At 46.7% G+C, this 18,789-nt stretch overlaps 1 long non-coding RNA gene across 1 annotated transcript in view; it reads right to left on the reverse strand.

Annotated features, from left to right (window-relative positions):
• Positions 1-10,802: 10,802 nt before the first annotated feature.
• LOC127051561 (uncharacterized) overlaps positions 10,803-18,789 on the reverse strand; it is a 40,289-nt gene continuing 32,302 nt past the window's right edge. Inside the window, exon 3 of the long non-coding RNA XR_007774512.1 lies at positions 10,803-14,218. This is a non-coding gene — a long non-coding RNA (uncharacterized LOC127051561). The remainder of the gene's footprint in view (positions 14,219-18,789) is intronic.

Here is an 18,789-nt window from a genome sequence, read left to right on the forward strand (position 1 = left end):
TGGTTAACCACATTCAGCTGGTAAATGAAATGACAAGGCTTTACTTTTCCAGTAAGCATTTTGGCTATAATTAGGTTCTTTTAGAAGATATGTGTTAGAGGAAGAGCAGGGGGAACCCGGGGGTGGATTGAGTAGACAGGCTTCTTTATTGCGGTCCTTGTTCCCCTTGACCCAGTTGTGGAGTAAGCACTGAGTTAATCACATCACACTCTTCTATCTAAGTTAATATGTAAATGCCTACATTTACTGCAACACCCCCAAAACCCTTCTTTAGTTATATGAACGCCCGTATACTGAATGTAATTGTCCCTGCCCCTGTTTACAGCATTACACAGATTATACAGACATTTTTAGCTTGAAGATACATTTCTTTGCAGTATTTGTAGGCACGCATTCCCTTAATTCCCTTAATCAGCAGTTCATGGGTGATGAAGGAAGGGGCCGTGACCCCGAGCTTGTTTAAGTAGCTGGGAAAGGAAGGGACGGGCGAGATAACATTGCTTTACACAAAGAGTATCCTTTTGATCCCCACATTCCTTATGCAGCTGCAACATTTATCAATCCTTAACAAGCAGAAGGGAAGGGGAAAGGATAGCAACTTATCCATCAAGCGGAGCAATATTGCTTTCCTGTGCTTTTATTCCCTAATACCATGCCTGCGCACCAGCAGTTTCCCAGGTCTTTACTTAACCCTTACTTATCCCAACAGCACTGTAAGCTTCACCTACAACTTGTAGCGAGCTTCAGAGCCCAAGTTGCAACTTCCAAGTGCTGTCTGCACAGCTTTTGTAGAGCACTAGCATGAGCCCCACCAACCTGAGTCTGTCAAGGCAATTTCTCTCTGTCTTCACCTTGGAAACAAAAGATGAAAAGCCAGATAGTATGATCAGTAGTATCACTTTCCAAGATTTCAGGCACTATTTAATGGAACTGATCTTTGCCCAGTTTGTAGTAGACAAAGCCAGACCAGACTATCTTACTGGAAAGCTTTCAGTGAAGACATTTACTTCCTTGTAAAGGCAGCTAGTAAATTGATCCATGTTTACATGCACTCAACACATTAATGGCATGACCAAGGATATTGCATTCCCCTTACCTCCCTCCCATATATTTGTGGCAAGTCTTGTTAATCTGATAAGTATCTACAATGGAAAAGTTTTGGTCGGGAGAGAAAATCTGTCATCTGCAATAGGAATTACTGGTACAAAACATTTGCTTTAAAAAAAGCAAACCAGCCCTTTCTTGTAATAGTTAAGACTTTTATTCTCAGCATGGGAATGTACTTTGCAGACCGAGTTATTAGAAGTAGCTACTAAATTTATATAGCTTGCTGACATGCGGAAAGCAAAAGATTAGCATTGGATTTTTCTCTTACTGGACATAAAACAAAAGCTGCTACTGTTCTGAGAACTCAAAATGACAGGTCACTGTCTGACGGATATAATAGTCTCAGGCTCAGTGAAGCTTATCATGTTAATATGTGAATATGCATGTTTTCTTGTAGCATAATTACCCTGATCATGTATGTGTTTTTTAGAGGAGTTAGTTTTCATTTCAGTCACTTTCCAGACAGGACGTCATTAAAGTGTCATAGTTTGTTCCAGCTAATTCAGCAAGTGCAGATTTGTTTTGTACTGCATATTTGCTGTGGTAGTCCAAATAACACCTGTAACAGTGGAAAACAGCCTATGAACTGTGGTCATACTTGTTTGAAATGTCAAAAGTAAAACTATAGAAACACCATAATTTGAAATCAGACTCACTGGGCTAGATTTGTCTATGGAAGAAAAGGATTGAATAATTTTTTGGTCCTTCAATTTTTGCCTAAAGAAATGGTTTCCATTTTGCTCTGCTTTTCTCTGTTTCTTGTGCCAATTCCCAAATTTCAGATACAGAAAAACAGCACTCCTGTTGTGTGTGAGATGCGTTAAGTGTTTAAAGTACACCTGTTCTAAGCCTGTATGACTACTGTCCCTTTCACCTCATAGAGAAGGGTCCATTAGCAGGCTTAGTGAGCAGCATTTCAAATAAACACGATACAGAACAGTTGTAAAATTAGCCTTCAGAATTTAAAAATAGTCACATCCTCTGGATGACCACAATGCTCACTGAAGGCAATTTTTTTACGTTGAGTTATTTGCAATGACACCTACAACTTCCTTACTCCCACTCAGAAAATAGATGTGAGCATCTCGATAGGTAGCTGAATGAGCACAGCTGCTCCACTTGCAGTGACTGTCCAGAAAGCAAACAATGTTGGGGTGTACAAAAATAGGATAGAAAATAGCAAATGAAAATAATATTTATAAATCGGTGACATGCCTTCACCTGGAATAGAAGGTTCTGATCATCTCAAAAAGAACCTAACAAGGGTCCAGAGACAGGTGGTAAAAATTATCAGAGGCATGGATAGTCTTCAGTATGAGGAGAGGGTGGAAAAGATTGACTGTTTAAATCAAAGAGGATGTGAATGAGAAGTAACAGTGTAAAGAATGATAGTGAAAGTAAAACGGATCATCCTATTTATCCTTTCTAATGATGCAACGGGCACAAAAAGCAGTGTTTATGGTAGAAGGAATGAAGAGTATGATCCACAAAGCAAGTTAGATGCCTAAATTCCCTGTGCGCAGTACCACTGCGATTTTCAAAACTTCTGCCTGGCTGCAGGCTCACCCTATAGGTGCCTGCACTTGGCACCTAACTTTCTGCTGTAAAAGTTCCTGAGTGCCCAACTTTTGGACCTTGGGACATATACACTGCTTCTGCCCTTTAGGTGCCCAGGTGACTAAACTCCACAATGATGCATGAACTGGTGAAGAGAAACATTCGGCCACCTAAGTAATTTGTGGGGTCTGATCTGATAGGCAACCTCTGAGCATTGTTACCATATTGACCTGTTACTTTGGGCTATGCTCATTTATTAGAGTTACTCTTCGGGGAGCGGGGGTCTGTAATTCTATCAGTGTACTGCTTGTGTCACTTGTGTTCTCATATGGAGCTCTACTTCTCCCTTCTGCAAATCCTCTCCTGATGGAGCTATCCTGCAGGACCTAGGTTCCCCAGGGCTGGGTTCTTGCAGTCCCAGAATCAGACGAACACGCACATTAAGAGAGCGTGTCTGAGAGGACCGGGTTAATCAGCACTCCTAAGCTGATCCCTTGTATGTCTCTGGACTCAGTAGGCTGGGTCGAACAGCATTTCCAAGCTGTTACCCTCATGGGCCCTTGGATTTAGCAGGCTGGGTCGAGCAGCACCAAGCTGTCACCCTCATATGCAATGGGCACTGCACCAGAATAGAGTTTGCCTGAACAGGCTGGGTAGAGCAGCACTTTCACTCTGCCACCCTTATATGTTCCAGGTTCAGCATGTCCGTATCCCCACTTTCACATTACAATTGTTGTGGTAGTAACCAGCTTGATGAGCAAACCCCACATGATTTCTGGATTCTGCAGGGATCCTTTAGCTTAGGTATGAGGAGCATTGCTGCAAAGCAAATGAGGAAACCAAAAAACACCCATGAGGGGAAGAGAGAGAAAGAAGCAACCAGATTAACCATGAAAGTTATTTATTGCCAGGTAATAACCATAAGGGAGTCCAACAAACAAAACAGTTATAATAAATCTAACTTAAATTTTATTATAAAAGTCAGGTTTAGAAAACTATAACTGATTACACAACTCAGGGTCAGAAGGCTGAACCTAGAGAGAGAGAAAGCTGGGTTCTCACCACTCCGTGAAGCTTGAATCAATCAGGAGTCCCAGGTGGTGGTGGTAACTGAGGGTCTGGAGTGCTGGAGACAGGTAGAGCCCCCAGCACAATCAGTCAGGAGAAGATGAAGTCCCAATGGAACTGGTGTGTATTTTGCATCCAGGCATCAGAACACTTGAGCATGGATAGAGTTTTTATAGAGAAACAACAGTGGTTCAAGGGAGAACATGAGATTTGTTTATGTGTAAACAGTTGTCTCAAGGGAGTGTACCAAAGTTGTTTTGTTCAGGCTAGACAATAGGAACTGATCATTCCTGGCTATGGGCTGTGTTCTTTCGAGGGAGCTCACAATGCAATTAGGGAGCTTCAGTATTTTGGATACCAATAAAGGATTTATTACTAGAATTGGTCTGATGATTACTGAGCTGGGTATGTGCAGGCAGGTTCATTAACATCTGGAGCAGAGATCCCCATCATGCAGTGGTTCCCTGCTTTTCTGGTCCCAGAGTTTCATACGATTCTTGCCTTGGAATCTCTCTTCTCCATTCTGTGTGCTAATGGAGATGCCTTCTTGTCCTATCTTCGATGCAAATGAAGCTAGGGGAATTTCCTTAATCCTGTCACCCTTATCCCAGGGGTTTCAGTGTGTCTCACACTGCCTTTTCATTGCTTTTTGTAAATCTTGCTTCTGATTGGTTTTGGTTCAAGCAGAGGCTTAGGGTGGGAGAAAGGTCTTTCTCGTGGGTCAGGCAGTCTGAGTACTGTACCTGGTTCCCCAAGAACACAGAGTTGCTAGGTAACAGCGTGCCTACCAGATCAGGTCCCATTCACAATACAGTTGGAGGAGGAGGTAGTTTAGATGCTGCCAGGGCCGGCTTTAGGCCAATTCCACCAATTCCTCCGAATCGGGCCCCACACCTAAGAGGGCCCCGCACCCAGAGAGAATCTCTTCCCTGGCTAGAGGCACCTTTTTAATTTTTACTCACCTGGCGGCGCTCCGGGTCTTCGGCAGCACTTCGGCGGTGGGTCCTTCACTTGTTCTGGGTCTTCGGTGGCGGGTCCTTCATTGCCGCCGAAGATCTGGAGCGAAGGAAGGACCCACTGCCGAAGTGCCGCCGAAAACTTGGAGCACCGCCCGGTGAGTACAAGCCCCATGTTTTTTTTTTACGTGTTTTTTTTTTTTTTGTCTTCCCTGCCGGGGCCCCATTGAAACTGTTCCAATTGGGCCCCGCACTTCCTAAAGCCGGCCCTGGATGCTGCCACCCGCCTGATCCCTTTTAGCCCAGTGGTTAGAGCCTGAGATGTGGGAGACCCAGATTCAGTTTCCCCCTCTCTGCCAGAGGGGGAGAAAACTTGAGCAGGGGCTCTCCCAGCTCTCAGATGAGTGTTCTAACCACTGAGCTGTGGGGTATTTTGATGTAGGGCTTCCTCAGTCTCCTGTTGGAGCTGTTCCACTGTGGATAAATGATGAAAGTGATTGAAGCAGGGGGACTGGACCTAGGAGTGTCTTCCCTACCAGGTGGGTGCCCTAAACAATGGACCACAGAGCCATTCTATCTCTCTCTCTCTCTCTCTCTCTCTCTGGCTCAATGACTATTTAAATATTTATCCACAGTGGCACAGTCATTGGGCCATTCGGGCATTTTTTGGAGCTAAGGCAGGCACCTAACTCATTCCTGAAATGAATCCCTTAGGTGGCAGGTTCCCATTCATGGATCACTAAGCAGAGATAGGTGTCCCCCGTCCCTTCTGCAGCCTGGACTTGGGTGGCTATGTCCAGGAGAAGGGCGGGGCTTAACACAAACCCCATAGCATCTCCCATTGACTAGCTTAGGTGGCTTCCCCCTCAGTGTCCTGGCTGTGGGGCTTGTCTAAGGTGCCTGCCTAGTCCCATTCATTGTATAGGGAGCACTTAACTGGGCTTGGTGGAGCTACAGTGTTGTTCCTTTGATTGTCTAGGTGCCTGAAAGTTAGGTGCTGTGAGGCTCACTGATCCAATGCCCGAGTCCCTTTGTGAATCCCATCCAAAACGTTTAACTGTCTGTAGACTGAAGAAGCTGCAGGCTTTGGTGCTGATTCCACTCCTAGGCACTGACACCGTGGGTGCTCCAGCTGGAGCACCCATGAGGAAAAATTGGTGGGTGCTCTGCACCCACCGGCAGCTCCCCGCCCCAACTTACCTCCGCCTTCTCCCCTGAGCACGCCGCATGCCTGCTTTTTTCCCCCTAGTTCCCAGTGCTTGTGCTGTGAAACAGTTGTTTCACACAGCAAGTGCTGGGAGGGAGGGGGTAGGAGGGGGAACGCGGCGTGCTCGAGGAAGAGGTGGGAACGGGATGGGGATTCAGGGAAAGAGTCCAATGGGGCAGGGAGGGGGTGGAGTTGTGGTGTGGACTTTGGGGAAAGGGTTGGAATGGGGGCAGGGCAGGGAAAGGGTGGAGTCGGGGCTGGACCAGGGGCAGGGGGGTGCAAGCCCCCACCAGCACTGGGGAAAGTTGGCGCCTATAATTCCACGCGGCTAGACAGAAAACCTTTGCAGCATGATCTGGAGTGGCAACTGCTGCTAGAACTCTTCTTTGAGCTGCTTTAACTATTATTGTGTATGTGACCTTTTCCCCATTTAGGAGCAGATGTAATCACAAAGTGGGGAGGGTGTGTTCCTGCACTGTGGCAAGCAGGAACTTGCATGTATGGCTGCATGGTTTGGAGCAGGTGTGCTGTACCACACCATGCAATAGCGCTGGCAGTGCCAAAATGCTCTTTAAAAAAGCCTCGTGGAAGTGGAGCATGAGGATGGGTTCATTGTTTCAGCTTCCAGGGTCAGAGTCACTATCTCAGGCTTCTAGAGGACATGCCTGAAGAGTGCTTACTCAGTGCTGGCTGGATTTTCAGCAGTTCTGGCCTGTCAAAATGTAAAAACATGATCCTGACCTTGTATATGCAAAAAGGAGTCACACACAGCAGATTGCTGAAGTTTGGGGGTACTTTTTAAAAAATAACTTGAGATGGAAGGCTTCCCCTAGGACAAATAACCACTTTCGCCCTTTTCTCTCCCTTCCCACACCAGTATATCGACACTACACTGGGATAGCACTGCCCATCAACAAAAGTAAAATCAGGTTTCATCACTGCAACTGGAGGAAGTGTTCTGCGACTTGGGCCCAAATGTTCTGAAACACATATGGAGGAAAAATTCACATACAAAACGTACCTGCATAGTTATTACAATTCTGGGTAAAACTGGCTCATTAAGGACTAGATTTAAAAGTTTATTCTAAACGGATAGTTGAGCTGCCCCAGGAACGTACCAGGGAATGAATTGTGGCAACTTTCAGGTTCCCCGCACTCTGGGTGGAAGAATTTGCTACTGGTCTATACCAAGAGCAGGTTACTTTGGCTGCTTGGTCAGGTCAGCTGTGTTGGGAGGATGGAGAGAGTCAAGGTTCTGCCCATTCGCCACCTCTTTCCATCCAGCCTCTTCTGCCCGTGGGCTCCCTTGTAAAGGACTGTAGGGCAGCAAGCCCCAGTCTTGCTCAAATCTCGTTCTGGCCCTTTATGTATACAACTACCATGACTGTGCATTTGCAACAACTGTCTGGGAGCAAAATTGTGCATTCATTTTTGTTCACCCACTTTTGTAAATTTGGAAAGAAAAATAACCTAGTGTAGCAGCAGTCCAAGGCTGTTGCACTAGTCATCCATCAGCGAGCATCCCACCTAGACACATTTGTGCCTGACTATGGCACTATCAGTGATCTCACTGGCCCCATTTTCATTGACTGTAGAACAGTGTTTAGAAAGGGTGAGTAAACACGGTTGTATAGGGCTGCCAACCCTCCAGCATTGTCCTGGAATCTCCAGGAATTAAAGAAAATGGAAGATTAGGTCCTGCGATGAAACCTCCAGGAATACATCCAACCAAAATTGGCAACCCTATGGCTGCAGCAAAACCTGTTTAGCTTGTTTCAGCTGTGTCTGTGCTTGGTTATGCTGGCAAACATTTCCCACTGTTATTAACACTGGTGTAGCTTCACTGGTGATACCACTAGTGTGCACAAGGCTCCCACTGGCCTAATACTGTCACCTCATGCTGCTCGCTGGCTGCGGCAGGAGGCCTTTGGCTATGTCGCCCACTGTTGTAACCAGTGGAGACACTGTGCCGCACTGTTAGCAATTGTGAGAACTATTTACCCAAAACGTCTGCCATTGACAATGCCAAATATAACATATTTTTAACATGGTTTGGCTGCTGTCCACATAGGCTGATAAACTGTTATGAGCCAGTTTCAACTGTGACCATGTTTGAAACCCATTGTGCACATGTTCTAGATGTGATTCTTTGATATGGATGAGAGGGTATCAACAAAATATTACTTCATTTCATGTAAAAACGAAGATGAGCCCAGAAAAACTTTGTAGATGTTGTCTTTAAAGGCATCAAGAAAGTTGTAAAGTAGCAGAACAGCAAAATGATCGACTCATTCCCCCACCCTCTAGCCCCCCCCAAGTGAGCAGCAAAAGAACTGTGCTTAATCTTATCAGTGTCACGCCCTTTGAAAAGACAGGACTACACCCTACTGGGAATTCGATGATCAGCAAGTAGCAACATCAGCATTCGGATACTGAGCTCTATAGCAATGCTTAAATGTAAAATAAATACATTAGTGCACACAGCCATCTGGATATCCTTCATGCCTTTGGAGAGCCTTTGTCCAAATACCTTTTAATCTATTTAAGATAGACTAATCTGAAACCAGTCTGCTTGGAAGTCATCCTAAACTCTGCAGCTATCTATTTATTTCAGTTGCAAGGTGTTGTAAGCACTGACACTTCCTCCACAAAAAGTGTAGTCCTGTCCACATACATTGTCTATGTTGTGTAACCTTGTTAAAATACATTTCCTTCTGGTATTATAGATAGAACCCCACATCATGGTTTAAAAGTGTGGCATTTATAACCAGATCCTTAAGCACAGCTGATTTTGCAGAGTAGATGGAAACACAAAGATCAAACTACATTAGACCACTGTTAGGTTACTACCATGCTTAAAACACTATAGATCTTGTCCAAGGTGATTGTGTGATTTGGGAACAGTTACAATGTGGCTAGGACTTGTCTACACTGCAAGATGGAACCTGGTTTTGGTCGATTTTGTAAGTAGTTGGGAGCAATGTGGGCAGAACCAAACCATGTTATATCCATAGTAAAGAACTGTAGTCTGACCCTAGTCCTGCCAGTAAACTCTTTACTGTAGAAGCATCTGGATTTAAAATTAATTCATTTGCCTGTGGAGGGCGCTTTGTGTGCATTTGTCACTTTTCAATCGTCATACCATTTAATGCTTTGTGTGAGCCTTTGTGTGAGTAGGGCTCGTACATCCATCCTTCTGTCTGAGGTGGGAGAGATGTCACAGAACTGAAATCCAAGTTACAATGGGTGTCAGTTTGAAGAAAAAAAGTGGGGGTTGAGGGGGAGAAACTCTTGTGGTTTCCATATTTCCAGACTTTCTGCTAGTTCAGAAGCACCATTTTATGAGACGCTGCTGGAGTCTGGGAAATCCCAATTTTACACAGCTTCCTTCCTGATTTCAACTCTGCCTCCTGAGGAAATGTAGTGGCTTTGACATTACAGAAGAATAAAATGTTCTGTATGCAAAAAATGGGAGAGCGTTATCCGATTTTGCCCTTGGGCTTTGCAGTTGGTATTCACTGGTTTTATACAAAAGTACACTCTAGACTGAACAGTGTTTTTCCAAGTACGGGTCGTGACTCAGTACTGGGTTGTGGAATGTCAGGCACTGGGTCACTTGCTGATTCAAATTATCATGATCGCTGCACAGCAGCTCTAAAGGGCCATGTAGCAGGGACCTGGAGAGGAGAGAGGTAGAGAGTGGGTGGGAACTGGGGAGGGGAGCAAGTTGGGGCTTGCATGGCTGCTGCTGGCCTCTCCCTCATCCCTGGAGCTCGCTGCTGCCAGGGTGGGAGAGAGGGACCCTTCCCCAGAGCTCCAGCTCCATGCTGCCTGCTGGCAGGGAGAGAGGGAGACCCTCCCCTCGGAGCTAGTTGCTGCTGGTGGGGAGAGGGCTGGTGGGAGTCCTCTGGCCCCAACCCTGGGGCAGCCTGCCTACACCCCAACTCCTCATCTCTGGCCCCATCCCAGAGCCCACACCCCCAGCCAGAGCTTTCACCCCCCTGCATTCTAACCCTCAGCTTCAGCCCTGAGCCCCCTCCTGCACCCTGAACCCCTCATCCCCAGCTTCACCCTAGAGCCCTCACCCCCAGACAGAGCCTGCACCCCTGCACCCTCTGCCCTACTCTGGACCCCCTCCCACACTCCTTACCATAGGCTTACCAAGGCTACTGTCTAGTGTTGGTTATGTAAAGTGGGTTAAGCTGGAATGTGTTGCAATATTGTGATTTTATGAAAACTCTAGTCAAAAGATATAATTATGTTGCATCAACAATTTTCAACTGGCTGACGAGGAAAAAAGTTTGAAAACTACTGCCCTATGGGACTCTGGGGTCTGCTGTTGGCTGAGTGTACTATCTGGCTCTTCACTAGCTATACCTATGTTTAGGCCAATAAGAAGGGTGCAAGGGAAAATGGCCTGCAAAGAAGAATCTTTCTGAAGGTCTTCAAATGCCCGAAACTGGTCCTGCTTTCAAGCTCAGCTAAATATGCCAGCAAATTAGAAAATAAAAAACAGCCTAACTATAGGCTTGATCTTCCCACACTAAGTATTAAAATGGGCACTGATGGAGTGGCTAGCAAGCAGTCCACAGCAGTGGCACCATTTTGTTTCATTTCTTTCCTAGAGCCCTGAGGTTGGTTACTGATTGCAATAAAGGAAGCTGGGTTTTGAGACAATGCTGATCATCTTCCTCTTAAAGTCTCCCTGCAGCAGGAACTGAGTAAGCTGCAAAGAGCCATGTGCAGTGAGGTTAAAGCTCAGCTTGCTCTTTTCCTGCCCCATCTCTGCCACAGCGGACAGTAAGCCAAAAAAACCCTAACAAACAAACAAAAAAACTAGCCAAGTGAAAAAATAAAGGGAGGAAAAAAAGTAACCCTCTTTTGCTGAGTTCAGTTATGGGGCCCCATTTTGGAAAACATTGTGGAACTGACATCCTGAATTTACAATTCAGACAGGTTTTCTTTTTGTTTTTAACTAACAAATTAGCAGAAAAATCTGGCTCATTCTTTTCACATTTTCACCGCCAAGCTGCAGACTGTTAACTTTTTAGCATACTCTTTAAAGAACATAGCATCTTTTGCAGAGGTCCCTTTAAGAGTTACTTGAAATACTACAAAAGTTTTTTTTCCTGCTGATAATGGCCCACCTTAATTACTCTCATTATAGTTGGTATGGCAGCACTCATTTTTTCATGTTCTCTATGTATATATATCTTCCTACTGTGTTTTCCACTGCATGCATCCGATGAAGTGGGTTTTAGCCCACAAAAGCTTATGCTCAAATAAATTTGTTAGTCTCTAAGGTGCCACAAGTACTCCTCAATTTGATCATATTTGCAAACATGCCTATTAATTTGTTATTATAGCATCTTGGAGTCTTATACGTGGCCCAGGACCCCATGGTTCTAAGTGCTGTACAAACGCAGAACAAAAATACAGTCCATGCCCCATTCTTAATAATTTCGCATCTGTTCAAGACAGATAGGAAAGCAGGAGATCCAAGGTGACATTTGGAATTTTGGGATCAGATCCTGGTGCTCAGTCTAGATCCTTTGTGGTAAAGGAAAACTTAATTGCTTAGTAATTAATAAATGGAATAATAAGGCTTAGCACTTGCACACAAGGGTCCACATGCTCCTCAGCAAGCCAAGCCTAAATCCTGCACAGGCTCCCTGGTTGTGACAACACAGCAATGCAGCAGACTGAAAATTCAGTGGCAGCTTCACTGAAACACAGAAATGAATTAGGAGCCTGCCATTAACAGAGCAGAGGCATGGCTGGAATCAGGGAACAGAACCTGGGGTGAAGAGGGACAGATGTTGTCATCTTAGCCAGCACTGCACAGCTGGATCAGCAGTTACAGCATGGCAGAGCAGGTGCTGGAGGATTTCAGGGATGGTGTCTGAGTGGCACAATGGTTGGGGGGCAATCGTTAAGGATGCACAGCTGCTTAACTAATAAGGTCTGCTGGCTGAGGGAGCTGTCAGCTCTGAGAGCCACTGCAATGGCAGATCTCATTTCCCAATGCATCTCTGTGCATCCCCGCAGACCTGGACGTGCCGCCCCTTTATATTGGCCACCCCAGGCACCTGCTTCCTTTGCTGGTGTGCCTGGAGCCGGCCCTGTGGAGACAAACTGGGTACTTTGCAATCAATACTGAGCTAGGGAAGGGACCAGTGTAACATCTCTGACACAGACAAGGCATGACTCCCCTTGTAGCATGGCCTCTTACTAGAACTTTGCCCAGCTTGCCTGTCTGGCATTAGCTTGCCCTTTAGATTGGACAGAGCTAAACAATTTTGCCTTAAATTGGCAGTTTAGCAATTGGCAGCTGCTGGCTGCAGTGTTGCCAATTGCCACAATAGTTGGTGGTTTTCTTAAAGCCCAACATCGAACCACAGGAATACATGAAGATCTCAGGTTTTGGTTTTAAAAAAAAATCTTGCTAGGCCTTATGGTTACAGAGAAACGTGAACTTAAAAGTTCAAAAATAAGGTAAATAAAAAGAATCCTAAAAGTATTATTTTAAAAAAAAATCTTATGATGGGAGGGGGAGAGGGATTGACTCATGTTTTTTTAACACACTCAGCATTGGCAGTATTGTTGCTGTTTGTCTGTTCTAGCTGGAAATTACCAGTTTATCCTTCTTAATTGCTCAGGAAATAGCTTATTCTCGCACAATGCTTGATTAAAACCTCTTTTTAGATGTTAAATGTGTGTAACCCTCTAACTCAGGCAGTGAGCAGAAAGCAAGCAGAGTCTGTTTTATTCTTGAAAGGAATCATAACAGCAGACCAGGAAAAAAAAAATGACAAGGACTGTAAACAGGAACTGGCAAACGGTGCGTGCAAAATAGTCTTTTTAAACAACTATCAAAACTAAAACAAAATCAGGTGTTTACTTTGAAAATTAAGGCAGGATGCCCAGTTGGCCTGGTAACTGGCATTTGGCCAGAGCTTCATATGTTGAAACTTTGATTGTATTTCAGAATCATATCTAAGATCTAGTTGCAGCCCTTGTATAGGGATTTATTTCAGGTCAAACCCCACAGTGTCTGAAGATATTTCAACTTGTCAATGCATGAGGCATTTTAGCTCTACGGAAAGCTGGTTCTGGTTGCACCCACCTCCATGTAAACTTGCAATAGTGCAGCACCACTGTTAATAAGTGGCTATTGCACTCCCACAATCCTCCTACCCCACTTCACTAAAAGCATTGACAGCCCAGAGCTCTGGCTCTGCCATCTATTGAGCCACATCCCTGCAGGCTGCATGTATCCCTAAAACCAGCCCATGCACTTTCAGCTCTGCCTAGCCCCATCTACCCCCTGTTCAGGGCAGGTCTGAGAGCATCTGAGGCAACATTTGTCTGGTCTTGGCCCTAATCCCTTCCACATAGGCTCCCTGTCACCTCCCCTCCCCCCAATCACAAAATATGAGAGCGGGGGTGACAGGGAGGCTGTATGGAAGGGGCCAGGACCAAGACCAGACAAGTGTTGCCTCAGATGCTCTCAGGCCTGCACTGAACAGGGTGCAGGTGGAGCTAGGCAGAGCCAAGTGCTAGGGTTGCTCCTGGGGGGTTGGGGAAAACCAGTTTAATAAGATTCTTTAACAGATGTACACTTTTCTGTTTGCTTTGTCCCACGGTGATTCACTTGAAAAAACATAATGGACAAAATCAATGGCCAGCTGGCAGACAGTCAGGTGGCACCTCCAGCCATGTACATGCTAGAGGGGGTTGCCATGGCAATGTGTCCACTGCCCCAGCAGCATCTCCCATGCCCCTGAGATCTGTAAAAGAGGAAACAGAAGAGGGTTGTTAGTTCAGATGCACAGCAAGGCTGTAATCCCACTCCTGCATCCAAACCCCAAGAGAACCTGCTCACCCAGGAGCCCCTGCACTCCTTGTCTCCCTGACACAACCCCGTTGTTTGTTATTGAGTAGGGATTCAGATGGGGGAATATCACTGTACCACATTGAAGGGCCTGAAAAAATACCCCACCTCCAAATTCTGGTAAAAGGGAGTTTTTCTCAGATTCCTAGAGAAAGGAAGAGAGAGGGAAACAATAGTGCAGCTGCAAAACAAAGCATCCAAAAAGGAGAAAAAACAACATCTCTGTTCTACAAATTGCTGACTAATAAGAAGAGAACATGATGCTCCTGACCTTAAGCAGTAAGAACGTTTGCCATGATGGTCAAGTGCCCTTGTGTGTCTGTTTGTCAGTAGGTGCCATGGGAAATGCTGATCCTCCGCCAGAGCATTTGCAAACATGTGGGTGTGTGTCCCTCTTGTCACATGAGCAGATCCTGGTGTAGTACAGGCCTATTCAAAGAAAGGAACAGAACAAACCCAAAATGTGAACAGGTCCAAATACTGTATACCATGAACAGTATGGTGGGATTTTCAAAATGCTCTGAGTTAACCTAACTGTGCTCCCATTGCAGGCAATGGTATAATGCCTGAGAAGGACATGGGAGCTGCCTGAAATAGCTTATGAATATTATATGTTCTGTTAGTCTGATTGTTAGCGTGTTGTTTACTGTAGGTCTATAAGGGGTTAATTCATCACAGGCTGACTGCACATATGGAGGAAGTGGGTACAATGTCCTGATAACAGTTGCACCACAGACAACAGCGTTGAAGTACAACTCTGAGTCCCTGAGGAGCCACCCGAACTGGTTTAACCAGGCTCAGGCAAGACAAGAGAAAACCAAGGCCTTTGGCTGGTTTTAAAAAGAGCCACACTCCCTGAAGAGCGGGAGACAGGGTTATTGAGCTAAGGTATAGCCAGGCTCCAAAGGTTGCAGTGTCTGGGGCATGACAGGCCAACCTAGGACTATGAGTCAGATAGATGTGTGTGCAGACCTTTTATTGTGTTAAACCCCTTTTCTCAGATTATGCTTTGTTCCTACTGTGATGTTGCACTCTATATGATTTTATAAATATATGCTAATGAGTGAATATAATGTAACTGGAATATGCTTTATGCAAAAGGTCTGTTGTAAGGTATAATTACAAAGCTTAGAATCTACTGAGTGTGGTCATCCTATTTGTATAATCGTATCACTCTTGTATCTGAAACTAGAAATATGAAATATAACTCTGGGGGCCTATTGTAATTACGCAAAGTGTGGGCCATTAATGGTGGTTTGGAATCTTGAAGGCTCACATCAACCAGGACAATTGACTGGATAGCTCTGTTTAAAGGCAAGCCTTCCTGTGAATCAGGCTGGGAGGAATGAAGGCTTGAAGTCTTACAGTGACATGTGATCATGTCACCTGAACTGGAATCCATCTTTAATCTGGTGTCTTTCCATTGAGAAGGAGGGGGTGGGAACCCAGAAAGGAACAAAGGATTCCCACCTTGTGCAAAAGATATATAAATGGGTGGAACAGAACAAAGGGGAGAGCCATCATGAAGAATCCCCTAGTTACCACCTGAGCTGGATCAAGAGCTGTACCAGGGGAAAGAATTGTGCCCAGGCCTGGAAGGGGTCCAGTGTGAGGGGAGAAACAAAAAAACCAAAACAGAAAAACCACACCTTACTGAAGCATCTCTAAGGTGAGATTATCTGTATTCAGTTTGATTAAACATAGATTTGTATGTTTTATTTTATTTTACTTGGTAATTTACTTTGTGCTGTCTGTTACTACTTGGAACAACTTAAATCCTACTTTCTGTATTTAATAAAATCACTTTTTACTTATTAATTAACCCAGAGTATGCGTTAATACCTGGATGGGCAAACAGCTGTGCATCTTTCTCTATCAGTGTTATAGAGGGCGAACAATATATGAGTTTACCCTGCATAAGCTTTATACAGGGTAAAACAGATTTATTTGGGGTTAAACTGCATTGGAAGTTGGGCATCTGAGTGTTAAAGACAAGAGCACTTCTTAAGCTGCTTTCAGTCAAGCCTACAGCTGTTAGGGGACATGATTCAAACCTGGGTCTGGGTTTGCAGCAGGCTAGCGAGTCTGGTTCAAACCAGGCAGGGCACTGAAGTCCTAAGCTGACAGGGCAGGAAAGCAGGGGCAGAAATAGTCTTGGCACATCACTGGCAGCTCCCAAGGGGGTTTCCGTGATTCAACCCATCACACCTACTGTTGACATTAAACAATACTTTGTTTTAAGAAAACAAAGTTTGGGTCACTACATCCACCACTGGTCAGAGCTTCCTAAAAGAAGACTTGCAGGTGTTGAACCCAGCTGAACCTATGGAGTAATCACAGCTGGTGCACAAGGGACCTGGTCTGTGAGTGAGAGAGACACAGGAGTTCACCCAAGGGCAGGTGAAGGCAAGAAGCCTAACATGCTGGGGGCACTCAGTGAGACCAGAGGGGTACAACTAGCTCTGTAGCATGATGCTCATTGATTTTACTGGAAGCAATTTTGAAGATCCCAACACACGTACTGCAGGAGGCAGTGCCTGGACCTCTAGGTTAGGGGCAACAATCCACAGACCCTGCATTGCTCGCAGGTAGTGCTGGGGGGCATAGAAGCTGAATCCGTGGGTACTCCAGGGCTGGAACACCCATGGGGAAAAAAAATGGTGGGTGCTCCACAGCTGTTTGGCAGCACCCCCAGTCAGCTGTTTGGCAGTGCCCCCAATTAACTGATAGGAAGCACCACCAAACAGCTGATTGGAAGCTGGGGAGGAGCTTGGGAGAAGGTGGAGAGCAGTGAGCCAGCAGGGGGTTTGGGGAGGAGTGCAGAGCCAGGGTGGGACCTCGGGGGAGGGACAGAGTATAGCCAGGGCCCGGGGAGAGAGTGGGAGTGGAGCTCCCCCAGGGAAAAGAAAATCTCAGTGCCTATCCAGGGAGGATACAATGCACTGTGTGCATTTGAATTGCAATCGCTGGAGTGGAGGGCACTGTACTGTCTCAATCACACCGCAGTGCCAGTTGCAAGACTGAAAGCCTGGACAAATGGAACTCAAAATAACAGCTGCCACCAGCAGAGACCTGCTTTCTGTGTTCTGCATCTTTCAGTGTACAGAAAACTAAATCACAATAGGCATAGAGCTACACACACCACACTGATAGGTTCAGAGCTGTAACTTCAAGTTTTATAGTGCCCAGGCTGAGCAATCATATTTGAGCCCCCTAGAGGTGATGCAAGGCGGGAGAGAGACATGCACGGTCAAGTGCCTCCCCTACCCCTGCAGATATCTGCCTCCCATTTAGCACAGAGGTTTTCAAACTGTGGGGCACACCTCCCTAGGGGGATACACCCTACAGTTTGAAAACTGTCACCTCCTGCCAGGAGGCCAGCAGATTGGAAGCTGGTGGGAACTGCCTGCCCCGGTCAGGCCCTGGGTTTTCTGTGCTGTGAGAACCAGGGCAATGGTTGGCTGCACCTGCCCAGCAGCCCTTCCTGCCCACCTCCCCAATCCAGCCACCTCTGCACAGCTGGGTACTCCCCTGGCAGCGTAGGCAGCACAGCTTTGAGCTGCACCCCGACATGCTCTTGCCTCTGCCCCAAAGGAGCCTGGCACTGGCCAGCAACACCCCCTGGAGCCAGGCTCTGTCCACGGAGCCAGAGATGCTCCCCGAAGTGCTCCCTGAAGTATTCATCGCTCTTGGGCACCTGCTTCTCAACAGCCTGATCACACCCTGCTCGCTGCCCAGGGACTTGCCATTGCAGCCTGGCCACTCTCCCCATGCTCCCTGTGCGCAGAGCGGAACCTTCCCTTCGCTGCCCTGCCCCAGCCCTGTGGCTGCTGAGCTTGTGGTCACACAGCTTGAGCTCTGAGCTTGGCCTGTGAGCCCAGTGCCCAGCCTAGGCACTGAGGGCAGGAGGCTGCTGGTAGGGTGGACTTGTTCCCACCAGCTCTGGAAACCAAGGCTGTGAGAATGGAGTGACCCCTAGGGTTACCATATTTCAAGTTCCCACACAGAGGACAATACTGGGGGAAGGAGGAGGTGGAGTGGATATTTAGAGGGTGCTGGAGAGGGTGTCTGGGTAGTGGGAGGAATATTCGGTGAGTGGTTGAAGGGGTACCTGTGGGAGGGGTATCCAGAGGAGGTGGGCTGCCAGTGCTGGGGAGGGGATGGGCCAGCTTAATGGGAGAGCCCCAGCTGCTGCTACTGCTGATGCTGACAGGACACTGCTTGTGGGGCTCCTGCTCCCCATTCCCTGCTCTTTCCCATCCCATCCCTCTTCACCTCTGTCCCTTATCCCACCTCCAACATCCCCCTCCCTATCCCAGCCCCCTTTCTTCTCCACTGCCTCTTCCTCCCACCTCAGCCTCCTTCCCCCATATCCTCCCCTTGCACCTCCTGGCTCTCACCCAGCCTTGTACAGAAAACAGGATGGTGGCTATGCAGGGAGGCCAGCACACATAGAAGGGGATGCTGACCAGTGCCAGGAGGCAGCATCCAGCTGCAGAGGCATCAGTGGGCAGGAGAAGCAGCTCCATACTCCATTCCTGGCCCAGGCCTCTGTTTGGGGTGGGGGGCAGTTCTCCCCTCACCCTCCAAATTACACCCATGGACTCCACCTGATGCTGTTAGGTCCAATCCTGAAAGGGAGGAGGAGCTTATGCAGCTGGGCCTGATCCTGCTGCCCCCCAGCTCTGCACCCTGGTCAGCCGCCCCTCTGTAGTTATCGCCTTGGATAGGTTGCTAAGAAAAAGACATTCAGTTTCAGACAACTGCAGCGGCACAGCAGCCAGCAAACAGAGCTGTAAACAGCGGAGTTTCAGAGGGAGTTCTCTTGGAGGAGCAGGTTTTTGTAGTTTGTGTATTGTATTGTATAGTTTGTATGTGTGGAGGCTGCTAGGGGCAGTGTGCTGGGAGAGCAGCTGAGCCCTGATTAGGGGGTGGGGCTTACCTAATTAGGGGTCCTATAAAAGTAGCCAGCCAGTCAGGCAGCAGCACAGCAGCCAGCA

This window comes from Gopherus flavomarginatus, chromosome 5, assembly GCF_025201925.1.
Source record: "Gopherus flavomarginatus isolate rGopFla2 chromosome 5, rGopFla2.mat.asm, whole genome shotgun sequence".
Taxonomy (NCBI): domain Eukaryota; kingdom Metazoa; phylum Chordata; order Testudines; family Testudinidae; genus Gopherus; species Gopherus flavomarginatus.